Source organism: Schistocerca serialis, chromosome 3 (genome assembly GCF_023864345.2).
Source record: "Schistocerca serialis cubense isolate TAMUIC-IGC-003099 chromosome 3, iqSchSeri2.2, whole genome shotgun sequence".
Classification (NCBI taxonomy): domain Eukaryota; kingdom Metazoa; phylum Arthropoda; class Insecta; order Orthoptera; family Acrididae; genus Schistocerca; species Schistocerca serialis.
The window spans coordinates 655,061,926-655,079,447 of NC_064640.1; the positions used below are offsets into that span (position 1 = coordinate 655,061,926).

A 17,522-nucleotide genomic window follows, 5' to 3' on the forward strand; every position below is an offset into this window, starting at 1 on the left:
TCGATAAACGGCAGCGTCATCTGCAAACAACCGAAGACGGCTGCTCAGATTGTCTCCCAAATCGTTTATATAGATAAGGAACAGTAAAGGGCCTATAACACTACCTTGGGGAACGCCAGGAATCGCTTCTGTTTTACTCGATGACTTTCCGTCAGTTACTACGAACCGTGACCTCTCTGACAGGAAATCACAGATCCAGTCACATAACTGAGACGATATTCCGTAAACACGCAATTTCACTACGAACCGCTTGTGTGGTACAGTGTCAAAAGCCTTCCGGAAATCCAGAAATACGGAATCGATCTGAAATCCCTTGTCAATAGCACTCAGCACTTCATGTGAATAAAGAGCTAGTTGTGTTTCACAACAACGATGTTTTCTAAACCCATGTTGACTGTGTGTCAATAGGCCGTTTCAAATGTTCAAATATGTGTGAAATCTTATGGGACTTAGCTGCTAAGGTCATCAGTCCCTAAGCTTACACACTACTTAACCTAAATTATCCTAAGGACAAACACACATACCCATGCCCGAGGGAGGACTCGAACCTCTGCCGGGACCAGCCGCACACTCAATAGACCGTTTTCTTCGAGGTAATTCATTATGTTCGAACACAATATATGTTCCAAAATCCTGCTGCATATCGACGATAACGATATTGGCCTGTAATTTAGTGGATTACTCATACTACCTTTCTTGAATATTGGTGTTACCTGTGCAACTTCCCAGTCTCTGGGTACGGATCTTTCGTCGAGCGAACGGTTGTATATGATTGTTAAGTATGGAGCTAATGGATCAGCATACTCCGAAAGGAACGTAGTTGGTATACAGTCTGGACCAGAAGACTTGCTTTTATTAAGTGATTTAAGTTGCTTCACTACTCCGAGCATATTTACTTCTACGTTACTCATGTTGGCAGCTATTCTCGATTCGAATTCTGGAATATTTACTTCGTCTTCTTTTGTGAAGGCATTTCGGAAGGCTGTGTTTAGTAACTCTGCTTTGGCAGCACTGTCTTCGGTAGTATCTCCATTGCTATCGTGCAGAGAAGGCATTGATCGTTTGTTGCCGCTAACATACTTCACATACGACCAGAACCTCTTTGGATTTTCTACCAGGTTTCGAGACAAAGTTTCGGACCGAAGACAACAAAAATACAGTTACAGAAATAAAATGCTGGTGTTCGTGAAACAATTACCAAAATACGTAAACGGCACTGTAGAGATAGAAGCCGCGAGGAGTGGCCGCGTGGTTTGAGACGTCATGTCACAGACTGCACTGCCCCTCTCGCCGGAGGTTCGAGTCCTCCCTCGGGAATGGGTGTGTGTGTTGTTCTTAGCATAGGTTAGTTTAAGTAGTGTGTAAGTCTAGGGACCGATGACCTAAGCAATTTGATCCCTTAGAAATTCACACACATTTGAACATTTTTAGAGATAAAAAGCTGGTACGCTACCAAATATAAGGTATTGAATAGTAGCGAACATAGCAATGCTTCGTAATTGTTAAGTATGTGTGGCAACTGGATGTAGTCCTAATGTGGGTTATGTCTAGGAATTGTGACAGGATGAAAATTTCGCCTCCTCGTTGAGATGGAACTCGAAATTGTAATAGATCATATACAATATCAATGAAAATAGATCTTTAAAACTTCTTGACTGATTTATTTTAAATTCTTACACGCTCAAGAACTTTTCGAGATTTTTCTAACAACGTTTAACGACTTGCCTTTAGTGTAATAGTATAAATATCGTCCTGGAGTCTGCCAGCAAATCACATAGTGTAAATCCCATTATATTTCGTGCAGGCAATTGCTGCAAGAGCTTGACTGAGCAGTGCGTGTTAGGCATACGATATCTCATTAAAACAAAAAGTGTCCCATTCCCACAGAGGTTCGTTGCAGTACTTTTAAAAATCATGCACAGTCACCTGGGACGTATCCAAGGTGGAGTTTATCATTGTTTACAGTTCGTAGTTGCTTGTCGAAGATGGAGTGTTACAGGGGCTTGCAGACGCACATTTAATATGTGGAGCAGCAGGATGAATGCTTCGAAAGCTGAAGGAATGTGCAGAGGAAAGTATTGCAACAGGCATCATCCTAACTACAGGACATTTTGTGCCGTGTTTAGAAACTTACGAGAAACAGAATCGTTGAAGACACAGAGAGATGGTCGAGGTTGTCGGCCAAGTATTATTGGCACAGTACAAAGTTGAGTTTGAGGGGAGGATGTCGGTGTATATGGGTGACGCTGCATCAATAAGGACCTGTGAAACGTACACTTCCATTAATAAAATATGGTGAGTAGTGGTGGTGCAGTATCATAAACAACGCGCACTAGCGAAGGGATCAAATGGTTTTAGCCACTTTTCATTTATGTCAACGTTTTACATTTTAATGCGTGCACTGATACTGTCGATCCTCACTTTGAACAAGTGCTAAGAGCTTAAGTTTTGATACAAGTTGCAAGTTAGTTAGGTCAGCAAATAGACTACATTTAGTATTTCGCCCATCATCAGCAACAGTATTTCTATTTGTTGAAATAATCAGCAACCAGTTGCACAAAAGAAATTTTATTCCCTTACCGGTTTCAGGTATGTAGTGTCCTTCTTCAGAAGGCTGTACTGAAAATATACCACAAATAAATAGAAGTTAGATATGAATATTAAAATATAAGAACTAAAAGTTTAAAAATTTAAAGATAAAATGGTGGTAGTTACTTATAACTATCGCACTAATTGCGAACGTCAAAAGTAAGATGTATGCAGCATGTTGCTGTGGTCCTGGAAAATGAACGAAGAAAATGTAATATAATAATGAATAAATCAATGCATAATGAACTCGTAAAGGCTTACATTTGAATCGTACAAATATGCTACGGCGCTACTGACCTCACTACACTTGTTTCGGATATTAGTTCCCAAATTTCCCGTCCATAGCGCCGTTGGTCTTTTGTATTAACTTATGTTATTCAACATTAGGTCTTTATATATTGCTTATTATCTTGCTTATGCGCACGTACATTTTCCTTGAAGTCTTATGGTCTTTATTATTTTATCGTACTTTTACTCCGCCATGAGACCAACCCCAAGATAAGCATGTTATTAGCTGATTAGCTCCTGTTCTGGCATAATGTCTGCATTTGGTGTTTAGTTCCCTTATACCGTTTTTGTAAAGGTAAATTAACCACATGTAAGCATCTACTATCTCGTTTTGCGATAATGGAGTCATTATTGTATTACATATTGTTCGTGTATTTTATAGGACCACAGCAATTTGCTACGTGCATCTTACGTTTGATGCTCGCAAACAATGCGATAGTTAGAAGCATGTGCTATTTTTTAACTTTAAGTTTTTAAACTTTTAGTTTTTAAACTTTTAGTTCTTAAATTTTAATATTTTTATCTAACGTCAACTTATTTGTGGTGTGCTTTTCTGTACAGCCTGAAACTGGTAAATGGATAAAATATCTTTTGTGCAACTGATTGTTGATTATTTCAACAAAAAACTTAAACGTTCATTTTCGACGATTAATTCTTTATCTGAAAGTATTCTGTTCGTGATATCTCTGCCAGCTGTATAATTTCGACCGTAAAGATCCGGGACTCCTTTTAAACCAAAATTAAGTATCCGTATTTGTAAAACAAAATTACATATGTAGCGCGTGTAAACAAATAGCATTGTTAAGTGAGGTTGAGATTCCAACAACGACGATTAGTGAAACAAGAGACCACTGTTGATGACACAATGCAAACAGGGGAGCAGTCCGCGAAGTGTGACTGACTATGCTGTTTTGATGAAAGAGTTCCCATTTAACGTGACTGTTCAATGGCTCTGAGCACTATGGGACTCAACTGCTGAGGTCATTAGTCCCCTAGAACTTAGAACTAGTTAAACCTAACTAACCTAAGGACATCACAAACATCCATGCCCGAGGCAGGATTCGAACCTACGACCGTAGCGGTCTTGCGGTTCCAGACTGCAGCTCCTTTAACCGCACGGCCACTTCGGCCGGCTAACGTGACTGTAAAACACTACTCTGTCTGACTGTAAAAAAGAGAGAAACTGAAGGATATGCGTAGAGTTCCGTAGAATATTCGGTGTGTGGAGTAGGTGTAAGTCATTGTGTGAGCAGCGGTAGCTTAGTCATTGCGACACGTGTGTCATGCTACGTCGGCGTCCTCTCCATTGTAGGCTGCGTCGCTCACCGCTGTGCAACGGGGCTTGACTTCCGGTGTACCGCGGACATTGCACACGCGCTCTTCTCTTTGCGAAACTGGTACCAACATTGTAATTTCTTATACTTATTATTATTAGTATTATTATTATTTCTTCGCCGGGCGGTGTGGCCGAGCGGTTCTGGGCGCTTCAGTCTAGAACCGCGCGACTGTTACGGTCGCAGGTTCGAATCCTGCTTCGGGCATGGATGTGTGTGATGTCCTTAGGTTAGTTAGGTTTAAGTAATTCTAAGTTCTAGGGGACTGATGACCTCAGATGTTAAGTCCAATAGTGCTCAGAGCCAGGTGAACCATTATTTCTTCCTCTTCTTCTTTTCGTCATTGACAGCCAAGAACCACGTTATTTCGCTTGAACTTGTTTTCTTCTGGTCTATATCCTTGTCCAGTGACCCGCCAGGTTAGCCGAGAGCGCTAATGCGCTGCTTACTGGGCTCGGGTAGGCGCACCGGCCCCGGATCGATTTCGCCCAGCGGATTAACGACGAGGGCCTGTGTGCCGGCCAGCCTGGATGTAGCTTTTTAGGCGGTTTTCCACATCCCACTAGTTGAATATCGGGCTGGTCCCCATGTCCCGCCTCAGTTACACGACTTGCAGACATTTGAAACATGTTAGCAGTATCCCACGATTTACACTAGACGCAGACAGCTGGGGCACACTGATTCTGTCCCAGGTGGATACGGGGTGGCGGCAGGAAGGGTATCCGGCCACCCCTTCGAATTAACGATGCCAAATCCGATTGTAACAGTGCCGAAACTGAGGGACAAAGGCTCAAGCAAAAGACTATATCCTTGTCCAGTATTCGTTCGCTCTCCTACTTTGACACTAATTTCACTCTTGTGTCCATGATTTATTTTTACTGAGTTTAATTCTATCATGGAAATCTACGACAACCTCAGATTTTAATTTGAAAGTTACCTGTTCCAAATATCGTTTTCCTGTATTCCCATATTGTTCATGCCTATATACCTCTTGAACCAGTGTATTGTGGTTAACACTTTCAATAATTTTGTTTTCCACAAATCGAGGAAAGCAGGCCCCGATCAGGATATCACCCCCACTAAAATTCGCCCAGGTAGACAGCGTTAGCAAAACAACAGACCGCTTCGGACTTACTTGCCTGACGACTGCTTTATGTGCTGCTGCTCTCTGGTCTATCAATGCTTCTTCCTCTGACCAATAACGACTATTTTCGTATCGTTGTAAACAACGTCCTCTATTTGCTCTGGTCGTGAGTTTATTCCTGGCCTCCCGATGTGGTGGAATGCTGTAACTGCTGGGCGGCTTCATTCTGAGAGGAAGACTGAAGCGCTTAAATGAGTAAGAAAACTGAAATGGCACGATATCATTTTTACCCCTGCATATAAATTGATCATACTGTCCAGAACAAAGCAGGATATACTGAATACTCTTTAGTTGTGAACTTTGTTATTTATTCTGTAGACGCAAGCTCATTATTCGTTTTATCTAAGGCTGTGTCAGTGTCGCTGCCTACTGTAGTGTTCGTTCCTTGATCTTTGGATGAAACCACCGCAACATATTTCGGTCGATTGTTACATGCGACAAGTACATGTTTAACATGTTTAACATGTTTAAAGTGACACTTAAACCCAACGCGGCAAGAAAACTGCGAAAATTTTATCCCTATATTTGTTTGGAGTTCAGGAGAACTTTGTTAAAGCAGCGATAAGGAAACTGCCCCTATGGTGCCAAACCCCATTAGCCGAACTTCACTCGAATTCTGCGAAAGCTCAGCTGATCTGACGACTGGTATAGACATATTAAACAAGGAGTCTTCAGCTGTGGTGAAGTGCAACGCTATTGCTTAAGCTCAACATTTAACCCCACCACAGAAATTTGGCTTTCAAGGGTTTCTAATTATAGTGTATATGTTGCACAATAATCTTTAAATACGAATCTTTCCCTTTCCAGCCATACTTTTAGGCATCGACTATGGTTTGGAGGCTTTCATGACTTATGACCGACGGATGGCGTCTTTGACAAACATGCCCGCAACTCAGTGGAGGTCCAGTTGCGGTACTGGCGTGCTAAATCCAGCCTACGTCGCCGATCATCAGCAGTCGGCATGGGTGCATGAACCGCGTTCCCGCTGCGGAGGCCCATACGCAGCAGTTTTCGCTGAACGGTCGTTGAGGAGACACTGTCGGTAGTCTCTTGGTTCATGTGAACAGTTAGTTGCTCAACGGTTGCACACCTATTCGTCCGTACACATCTCCGCATCCGTCGTTCATCCCTGGTATCTGTGGCCCTTGGATCATCACAGTTGCCTCGGAGTCGGTTTTGGATAGCATCATTTTGCCATACACGGTATCCTGTACCACGGCGCCACGCGACAGAAAGCCAATGATCTCGCCCTTTTGCACATTGGATAAACTGCTTCATTTCCACATTACGACAACGACAGGACTGTTTTCCGTGTCTCTCCGACACGCTTTATTTACCCTCCACTGCTAGCGCTGCAACCGGCTGTCTGTGAGTGGTCGTATTACGTTGACGTCGAGCATGGGCGGTGGTCACATTAATGTGACTGCCTCATCTATAATTTTAATTGAACTAGCAAGACAATATCTGCATTAGTCACTTTTGTTATGAAATAAAACTGACATGATGCAATGTTACCAGCATCAGGCTATTACATTGCACGGAAAGGAATTATGTCACACATCGTGTTTTGTATTACAATCTCTTTGCTATCTCTGAAACGCAATTTGTGAGACAACGCAGTTTCGATCACGTGGAAGAGGTCCTAGTTTTAACAAGGGGAAAATGTCCATTTTAGCTAAATTTATTGTCTTATGGGGTTGTACTTGTCATAACTTTGAAGAGTGTCTCACAACTGCTTGAGAACTTGACGTTCGTGAAGTCATAACACCTGCTCCGTTCACCACCACTGCCTACCATCATGGTGTAAATTGTCTGAAGATAGGCAAATTCTGACTGAAACCGGTAACCATTGTAAATAAATGTTTTGTTGCGGCCGAGACTGTTTTTAATCCACTTTAAAGTACTTTTAGCCTGACCGTTGTTTCTCCACAAGAAATGTTCTAAAAAATAACTCTTTTAAAGACGATATCCATTCGTTCAACTGCTCTTCAGAGTACTTTGTTGTCTCTGACAGAATGAGAATGTCATCAGCAAGCCTCAAAGTTTCTATTTCTTCTTCTTGAATTTTAATTCCTTTCCGGTTTCCAGAACTACCCTTCGTTTCCTTTGCTGCTTGCTCATTGTACAGACTGAATAACACGGGAGATATGCCACAAACCTGTCTAATTCCCTTCTCAACCACTGTCCTTAGGCTAAAATAACAGGAGTTTGGTTTCTGTACAAGTTGTAGATAACCTTTTATTTCCTGCATTTGTGCGTTATAATTTCAGAATTCCAAAGAGTGTATTCCAGTTAGCTTTACTAAAACGTTTTTTTCTCAATCAACAAATGCTGTAAATGTTGGTTTGTTGCTAATGCACAGCATGTGCCAATGCAGTGGCCATTGCTGCATCGATCGTCCGTCATGCCATATCAGTTCCTGTTGGATCGTTAAGTAATACATGGCGAAATACAGAGAGTGAAACGTTCAGGTGTCATGGGACTGAATAGAGGTTTGAATATAGGATTTACCACAACTATTTTTACGAAAAATAGACTTCATCACACAACCCGTCGCCATTGCAAGTGATACATCTTATAATTGCGCATGGAGGTAGCTCAGGTGTCCATATTGTCACCCATTTGTGCAGTTCCATTCGCCTAAAATTACCGTAGGATAACTTCTGCCAACGGTTTGTTATATACACTGCCTGTCCGTTGATGTTATCTTCAATCTCGTTCACATATGAGTCAGCATTAGGAAGTGATGGAATATTATATTTTCAAAAATATACATTTTAGCGTAGATGAAAATATTCATACTACTACTCACATCAGGCACTGCTGCCAGTTTAAGATGAATGTACGATATGTAATCAAAAGTTTCCGGACACTCCAAAAATGTTTTTCATATTAGGTGTATTGTGCTGCTGCCTACTGCCAGGTACTCCAAATCAGCGACCTCAATAGTCATTACACATGGTAAGAGAGCAGAATGGGACGCTCCGCGGAATTCACGAACTTCGTACGTGGTCTGGCGCCTGGGTGTCACCTGTGTCATACGTCTGTACGCGAGATTTCCACACTCCTAAATACCCCTAGGTCCACTGTTTCCGATGTGACAGTGAAGTGGAAACGTGAAGGCACACGTACAGCACAAAAGCGTACAGGCCGATCTCGTCTGCTGACTAACAGAGACCGCCGACAGCTGAAGAGGAACCACTGAAAGTAGGGTCTACTGTGACAGTTAGGCGGGAGGTGAAAAAATTGATTTTCATGGTCGTGCGGCTACTCATAAGCCACACATTTCGCCGGTAAATGCCAAACGACGCCACGCTTGGTGTAAGGAGCGTAAACATTGGACAATTGAACAGTAGAAAAACTTTGTGTGGAGTGACGAATCACGGTACACAATGTGGCGATCCGATGGCAGTGTGTGGGTATGACTAATGCCCGGTGAACGTCATCTGCCAGCGTGTGTAATGCCCCAATAAAATTCGGAGGCGGTGGTGTTGTGGTGTGGTCGTATTTTTCTTGGAGGGGGCTTGCAACCCTTGTTGTTTTGTCTGGCACTATCACAGCACAAGCCTACATTGATGCATCCCACTGTTGAAGAGCAATTCGGGGATGGCGGTTGTACTTTTCAACACGATCGAGCATCTGTTCGTAACGCACGGCCTGTGGCGGAGTGGTTACACGACAAAAACATCCCTGTAATGGACTGGCCTGCACAGAGTCCTGACTTGAATCCTACAGAACACCTTTAGGATGTTTTGGAGCGCTGACTTGGTGCCAGGCCTCACCGACCCACATCGATACCTCTCCTCAGTCCAGCACTCCGTGAAGAATGGGCTGCCATTCCCCAAGAAACCTTCCAGCACCTGATTGAACGTATGCCTGCGAGAGTGGAAGCTGTTATCAAGGCTAAGGGTGGGCCAACACCATACTGAATTCCAGCATTACCGATGGAGAGCACCAGGAACATGTAAGTCATTTTCAGCCAGGTGTCCGGATACTTTTGAGCACATAGTGTATGAGTTGGAATGGTTAGTAACTATCCATTAATACCGTATCTTCTCTCAATACATCTTACAGGACATTGTTCGCAACATCCATGCCCGAGGCAGGATTCGAACCTGCGACCGTAGCGGTCGCGCGGTGCCAGACTGAATCGCCTAGAACCGCTCGGCCACACCGGCCGGCCTGCTCACGCAAATAAGAAAAAAATTAGAACGAGAAAGATTTTGTTTTCGTCTGAGTAACCTGTTCTTGTAGCTGTAAAAATATTTCTGAAACATCCAATATGATTGACTTCTCATTACATTTTTTTTTAAACTACTGACGGAATATGACAATACTTCAGGTTTTTGTGGGACTGTTGTGTGGTTAGAGAATTAGAGGACCACGATGAACCAGCACAGTACCTATTACCGATTGACTGTTTGTCTATCTCACCTGTGTGTGTGTGTGTGTGTGTGTGTGTGTGTGTGTGTGTGTGTGCCCTCCTGGTTGAGAAATGGACGCTCCTCGATATGACGATCGTTCCCCGTTATTCATACATTTTAAAATAACGTCATGTTTACGTTAAAGGTAGACTGTGACATGTCTCTGGGTAGGTCTTTAGGGGAGACAGTGGATTACCTATAATAAACAATATAAGTTGCTATTTAAATATGACATACTGTTGTTCACAACATCGCAACGAACAAAGTTACAAGAAAGACAATCGTGCAGGTTAATGCCTCACCAGTAGCTAAACAACATTTGCTCGATATATTTTTATTTTGCTTCTGGCTCAGAAGATATAGTCAAGATAAATAAGACACCCTGTATATATGGATCTTTAAATAGTAGAATATGTCACTGTGATTCCGTGTCAGCGCAGTAGCACAACAGAGGGAAGCTATTTTAGAGTGTGTTAAACAATATGCATTTGTGGGACGAGCTGACGTCAGACTTGGAGCACAAGGCCGAGCTGCATTTTGCGGCAGCGGAGGGGGAACGACGGCGAGTGTGCGAGGGGAGGGCCGGATCTCATCAGGGGGAGAGAGGCCCCCAGCTGTCGCCGGCCCCCACTCCGGCCGTTCATGGAATCTGCTCGCAGCACTTTCCCCGCAGATGAAATCCGCCCGGGTTGCCCCACATATTTCTCCCGGTCCATAGAGAAAGAGACGAATTGTAGACGTTACGCTCGAGGAAATCGATGTGCAGGCTCCGTTGTTCCTAACAGCAAGCAGCCGCGTACGTGCTACTGCAAAATACGATCTTCTGTTTCTGTAAGGGCTCTTATTTTTGGGAAAAATTGTGAGAGCTAAACTGTACACGTGCACGAGTATAAACAGGGAATTGTAACGCAATATAGTGAAACGATTTTTACAGCTTATTTTAAATCTATTTTTACAGTTGTTAAAATACGAAGAAGTAAACAACTGGATAGAAGCTCAGTATATCGCCCTTAATGCAAACTCAATTATATATATATATATATATATATATATATATATATATATATATACAGGGTGATTCAAAAAGAATACCACAACTTTAGGAATTTAAAACTCTGCAACGACAAAAGGCAGAGCTAAGCACTATCTGTCGGCGAATTAAGGGAGCTATAAAGTTTCATTTAGTTGTACATTTGTTCGCCATTTCAGCCAATAAAGTTTTTGGTCCCTTTTTCTTCGAAGGTGCTACTGTAACTGGACTACAGTATCTGGAGATGTTAGAGAATTGGCTGTTCCCTCAGCTCGAACAAGAAGCACAACAATTCATATTTCAGCAGGATGGAGCGCCACCACAATGGCACTTATCTTTCCGTAACTACCTGAACGTCAACTACCCGAGGCGATGGATCGACCGCCAGGCAGCCCGTGACAGAGCACTTCATCACTGGCCTCCAAGAAGCCCTGATCTTACCCCCTGTGATATTTCCTTATGGGGGTATGTTAAGAATATGGTGTTTCGGCCACCTCTCCCAGCCACCATTGATGATTTGAAACGAGAAATAACAGCAGCTATCCAAACTGTTACGCCTGATATGCTACAGAGAGTGTGGAACGAGTTGGAGTATCGGGTTGATATTGCTCGTGTGTCTGGAGGGGGCCATAAATCGTAACACGGTCCCTGACTTCAGCCGTCGCACGGACGCCAAAATGGAAAATATTGAAATAAACGACATCGGAATTGAAAAACAACTGCTATCACTTAGTAGCGGAAAAGCATCCGGACCAGACGAGATACCCTTAAGATTCTACAGTGATTATGCTAAAGAACTTGCCCCCTTTCTATCAGCAATTTATCGTAGATCGCTGGAAGAACGTAAAGTACCTAGCGACTGGAAGAAAGCGCAGGTCGTTCCCATTTTCAAGAAGGGTCATAAATCAGATGCGAATAATTATAGGCCTATTTCGCTTACGTCAATCTGTTGTAGAATAATGGAACATGTTTTGTGTTCTCGTATTATGACGTTCTTAGATAATACAAATCTCCTTCATCATAACCAACATGGATTCCGCAAACAGAGATCATGTGAAACTCAGCTCGCCCTATTTGCCCAAGAAATTCACAGTGCCGTAGACACTGGCGAGCAGATTGATGCCGTATTCCTGGACTTCAGGAAGGCATTTGATACGGTTCCGCACTTACGTTTAGTGAAAAAAATACGAGCTTACGGAATATCGGACCAGGTTTGTGATTGGATTCAGGATTTCCTAGAAGAAAGAACACAACATGTCATTCTTAACGGTTCAAAATCTGCAGATGTAGAGGTAATTTCGGGAGTACCGCAGGGAAGCGTGATAGGACCTTTATTGTTTACAATATACATAAATGACTTAGTTGACAACATCGGTAGCTCCGTGAGGCTATTTGCAGATGACACGGTTGTCTACAAGAAAGTAGCAACATCAGAAGACTCGTACGTACTCCAGGAGGACCTGCAGAGGATTAATGCATGGTGCGACAGCTGGCAGCTTTCCCTAAACGTAGATAAATGTAATATAATGCGCATACATAGGGGCAGAAATCCATTCCAGTACGATTATGCCATAGGTGGTAAATCATTGGAAGCGGTAACGACCGTAAAATACTTAGGAGTTACTATCCGGAGCGATCTGAAGTGGAATGATCACATAAAACAAATAGTGGGAAAAGCAGGCGCCAGGTTGAGATTCATAGGAAGAATTCTAAGAAAATGTGACTCATCGACGAAAGAAGTAGCTTACAAAACGCTTGTTCGTCCGATTCTTGAGTATTGCTCATCAGTATGGGACCCTTACCAGGTTGGATTAATAGAAGAGATAGACATGATCCAGCGAAAAGCAGCGCGATTCGTCATGGGGACATTTAGTCAGCGCAAGAGCGTTACGGAGATGCTGAACAAGCTCCAGTGGCGGACACTTCAAGAAAGGCGTTACGCAATACGGAGAGGTTTATTATCGAAATTACGAGAGAGCACATTCCGGGAAGAGATGGGCAACATATTACTACCGCCCACATATATCTCGCGTAATGATCACAACGAAAAGATCCGAGAAATTAGAGCAAATACGGAGACTTACAAGCAGTCGTTCTTTCCACGCACAATTCGTGAATGGAACAGGGAAGGGGGGATCAGATAGTGGTACAATAAGTACCCTCCGCCACACACCGTAAGGTGGCTCGCGGAGTATAGATGTAGATGTAGATGTATTGAACATCTCTGAACTTGTTTTTGAGTGAAAAAAAAACCTTTTTAAATACTCTTTGTAATGATGTATAGCAGAAGGTTATATTATGTTTCTTTCATTAAATACACATTTTTAAAGTTGTGGTATTCTTTTTGAATCACCCTATATATATATATATATATATATATATATATATATATATACACAGGGTGTTACAAAAAGATACGGTCAAACTTTCAGGAAACATTCCTCACACACAAAGAAAGAAAATAAGTTATGTGGACATATGTCCGGAAACGCTTGCTTTCCATGTTAGAGCTCATTTATTACTTCTCTTCAAATCATATTAATCATGGAATGGAAACACACAGCAACAGAACGTACCAGCGTGACTTCAAACACTTTGTTACAGGAAATGTTCAAAGTGTCCTCCGTTAGCGAGGATACATACATCCACCGTCCGTCGCATGGAATCCCTGATGCGCTGATGCAGCCCTGGAGAATGGCGTATTGTATCACAGCCATCCACAATACGAGCACGAAGAGTCTCTACATTTGCTACCGGAGTTGCGTAGACAAGAGCTTTCAAATGCCCCCATAAATAAAAATCAAGAGGGTTGAGGTCAGGAGAGTGGGAGGCCATGGAACTGGTCCGCCTCTACCAATCCATCGGTCACCGAATCTGTTGTTGAGAAGCGTACGAACACTTCGACTGAAATGTGCAGGAGCTCCATCGTGCATGAACCACATGTTGTATCATACTTGTAAAAACACATGTTCTAGCAGCAAAGGTAGAGTATCCCGTATGAAATCATGATAACGTGCTCCATTGAGCGTAGGTGGAAGAACATGGTGCCCAATCAAGACATCACCAACAATGCCTGCCGAAACGTTCACAGAAAATCTGTGTTGATGACGTGATTGCACAATTGCGTGCGGATTCTCGTCAGCCCACACATGTTGATTGTGAAAATTTACAATTTGATCACGTTGGAATGACGAAGCTAAAATGAGCTCTAACATGGAAATCAAGCGTTTCCGGACACATGTCCACATAACATCTTTTCTTCATTTGTGTGTGAGGAATGTTTCCTGAAAGTTTGGCCGTACCTTTTTGTAACACCCTATATATATATATATATATATATATATATATATATATATATATATATATATATATATATAGTTAATCGATCTCGAGGATCGAGAATCTCGATTGTGATTCCTTGTTATCGATGTCTATACTGGCGATATATCTGTTCGGGGAATTCCAAGACTTTAGAGAATGTATTAATATTGAGTTTCAGTTAAAATTTTTGTGTGATTTGGCATACGCTATTGGAATTTTTCATTTATTTTATTAATTTTGTTTTATATTAAGATGCTTTGCTAATTAAGAATTGCAGATGCTTTGACTTCGTCTGCCCTCGTCCCTTTTGAGATTCCTGATAACATTGACTGAAGTCTCCAGAGAAGGAAACGGTACAGCCAATCGTAGGGCTTCTGTTGTTACGCAAATTTCGTTTCTTATGTGTAACACATCAATGGACATTTTATGGGATGTAGGAACCTCATTTCATGGTGAAACCCCGTGCCGGCACCAGGTGCTCAACAACAAGAGGTCGCTGAGCTTAGCCTACCCATGCAGCTGACGGATCACACTGAACAGTGTCACACGCCCACAAACCGTGAGACACACCTAAAAGGCTGCTGGTATAACCCAGTCACTTGAGCAAATTCTTGTGATCAGGGGCCACAATCTTTCTGGCTGACAAATACTGACGAGGAAAAGTGTTACAGTCAACATGATTTGAAAGTTCGTCTGCCGATGTACGAAATGGACCGGGATCTGTACGAAATTCTTGTGGATCTATATAAGACTTAACAAAGGATGGGACATTTATTACTTGGCTAAGTGATTTTAATAACTTACTGCCCAGGCCAGGTGCGGAAATGCCACTCATCGCTTTATGAGAAAATGGAGTGCCCGTAATGACCAAGTGCTCGATGGCGAAAACAATACGCAAATCGCACAGGAGAAACCGGGAGTAATCCAAAACGCGAAATCCAAGAATCGTCAATGGAATACAAAGCCACAATAGCAAACCGAGAGAGAAACCAAGGGCAAGCGACCAACTGTGTGCGAAAGTAACGTCAGCGACCGGGAAGTTTCGGAAACTTTATCAGAAGTGGGAGAGGTAGGTGCACACACTTTCTTGCTAGCTTATACCACCAGACGGTCTTGTCAACAGACACGAATTGTTTCTTGCGACGATCACGCGGTTGACTTCCTTCTCAATCGCGTGGAGAGTGGTTTCTACCTTGGATTTCTCTCGTTTCTGATGATGTTCACGTAGTACCTATGGCACGGTTGTCTCTCTGCCATCCATTCTCTCATATATTCATTTTCTTTATGGTTCAGCCTTGTGACGTCAATGAACCTGTGCCACATTTTCATTTTCATTCCGACGGCCGCTGAGGGCGAGCGGTTCTAGGCACTTCAGTCTTGAACCGCGCGACCGCTACGGTCGCAGGATCGAATCCTGCGATGTGTGTGATGTCCTTAGGTTAGTTAGGTTTAAATAGTTCTAAGTTTTAGGGGACTGATGACCACAGATGTTAAGTCCCATAGTGCTCAGAGCCATTTGAGCCATTTTCATTCCATACATCGCTTGTCCGTGGTTTATTGTTCCCGCCTAACTTTTTAAGACGGGTAGAGTCACGAGGCTGATGACGGTCCCATTAACTTTCCCCTAAAGACGGTGGAGCACTTCTTTCCCACATAGAAATCTACTGACTTAGCGTCATTTCAGCCGCTCAGTATTAACTCGTTTTCGGTAATGTTGAGACATCTCGACATCCGAAGTTATGAAATAGTTGAGGTATTTGATGCGAATAATTTTTCTGAGTGGTTGATTTTGTATGATTATGGTGCTGCCACCTGAAAGCCACACCATCATAACAGAGAGCCAAACATTCATCAAAATTGAAAATTATACAGTTTGAATACACCTGTTTAAATATCTCTGTATTATTATTGGGAATGTAAGATATGGTGATAGGCTGATGTCTGAGCGTAGCCCGAGGTGTAGGTTAAGATGAAGGGTGACAGTTTGGTTGTCAATTACTGAAGCCAACTGATGTGATGTCATGTGAAGAATTTTAATTCTTCTTGTGGCGGGTGTTTAAAGCATATTGAATTTCGAAGAGCATATTATGTCTGCCGTTATGGTGACGTCGTTGGTCAAATCAGACGAGAGGTATAGCCAGGGTGAATATTTCCAGCTTGTGGACAGCTTTAGCTTCTATTTAACCACATGATAGACTCGATGTGTTAGGTATGTCATTACGTGTAGACTGAAAACATGTCGTGCTGTGTTACTGTACGTCGTACAATAAGTTCTTGATTAAAAATGTGTATTGTTTCCTATTGACTTACAAGGTGAATATGTGTTCTGTGTTGTACTATTATAATGCTAAGAAAACCGATGATCTGTATGTTCAATGCTTTAATGACAGTTTCTATGCGTATCACTGAGTTTAGTTGGTAACTCAGGTTGGTAGTTACTTGGCACCATGTCATTTCTGTTTATTTGCAATTATATGAAAGTATATTAGCAAGAGGTCTGGCAGAGAACCCGAGAAAATTCTGGTCCTATGTAAAATCGCTAAATAGGTCTAAGGCTTTCATCCAGTCAGATGTTGAGCAGTCTGGTGTGGCAGTTTAAGACAGGAAAAAGGAAAGCCGAACTTTTGAATACCAAAACGGAAGTTTTAAATTTCACGTTCAAGAAATCGTTCACGCAGAAGAATCATACAAATATACAGTCTGACAATCGAACAGACTCCCGTATGGACGACGTAGTAACAAGCATTCCTGACGTAGACAAACAACTGAAAGAGTTTAAAACAAATTCAGTAATTCAGCAGGTCCGGTTGGAATCCCAATACTCCACAGCATTGACCCCTTACCTAGCTTTCATTTAACGCGAATTCCTCCCCCAGTCGCCACGTCCGGAAAAAAAGCGCAGGAGACTCCTGTATATAAGAAGGGGAAAAGAAAAGACCCGCAAAATTACAGACCGGTATCGGTAACATCGGTCTGCTGCAGAATCCTTGAACACATTCTCAGTTCAAATATAATTAATTTTCTTGAGACCTGGGATCTTATGTCCACGAACCTGCATGGTTATAGAAAGCATCGCTCGTGCGAAACTCATCTTGCCCTTTTCTCACATGATATACTGCGAACTATGGATGAAGGGCAGCAGCCAGATTTCATATTTCTAGATTTCCGGAGAGCGTTTGAGATGGGACCCCATTGCAGTCTGTTAAAGAAGATACGAGGTTATGGAACAGGTTCACAGATATGTAAATGGCTTGAAGACTTCTTAGGTTATAGAACCTATTACGTTGTCCTCGACGGAAAATATTCGTCAGAGATAAGGATATCGTCAGCAGTGCCCCAGGGAACTGTGACAGGACCGTTATCATTTTCTATGCACGTAAATGATCTATTGG

At 42.5% G+C, this 17,522-nt stretch overlaps 1 protein-coding gene across 1 annotated transcript in view; it reads right to left on the minus strand.

The window, feature by feature from the left end:
- Positions 1-17,522, minus strand: part of LOC126471076 (uncharacterized) — a 483,768-nt gene that overhangs the window by 420,167 nt on the left and 46,079 nt on the right. Inside the window, exon 2 of the mRNA XM_050099148.1 lies at positions 2,581-2,619. The gene's annotated coding sequence lies outside the window, so the exon portion shown is untranslated. The remainder of the gene's footprint in view (positions 1-2,580; positions 2,620-17,522) is intronic.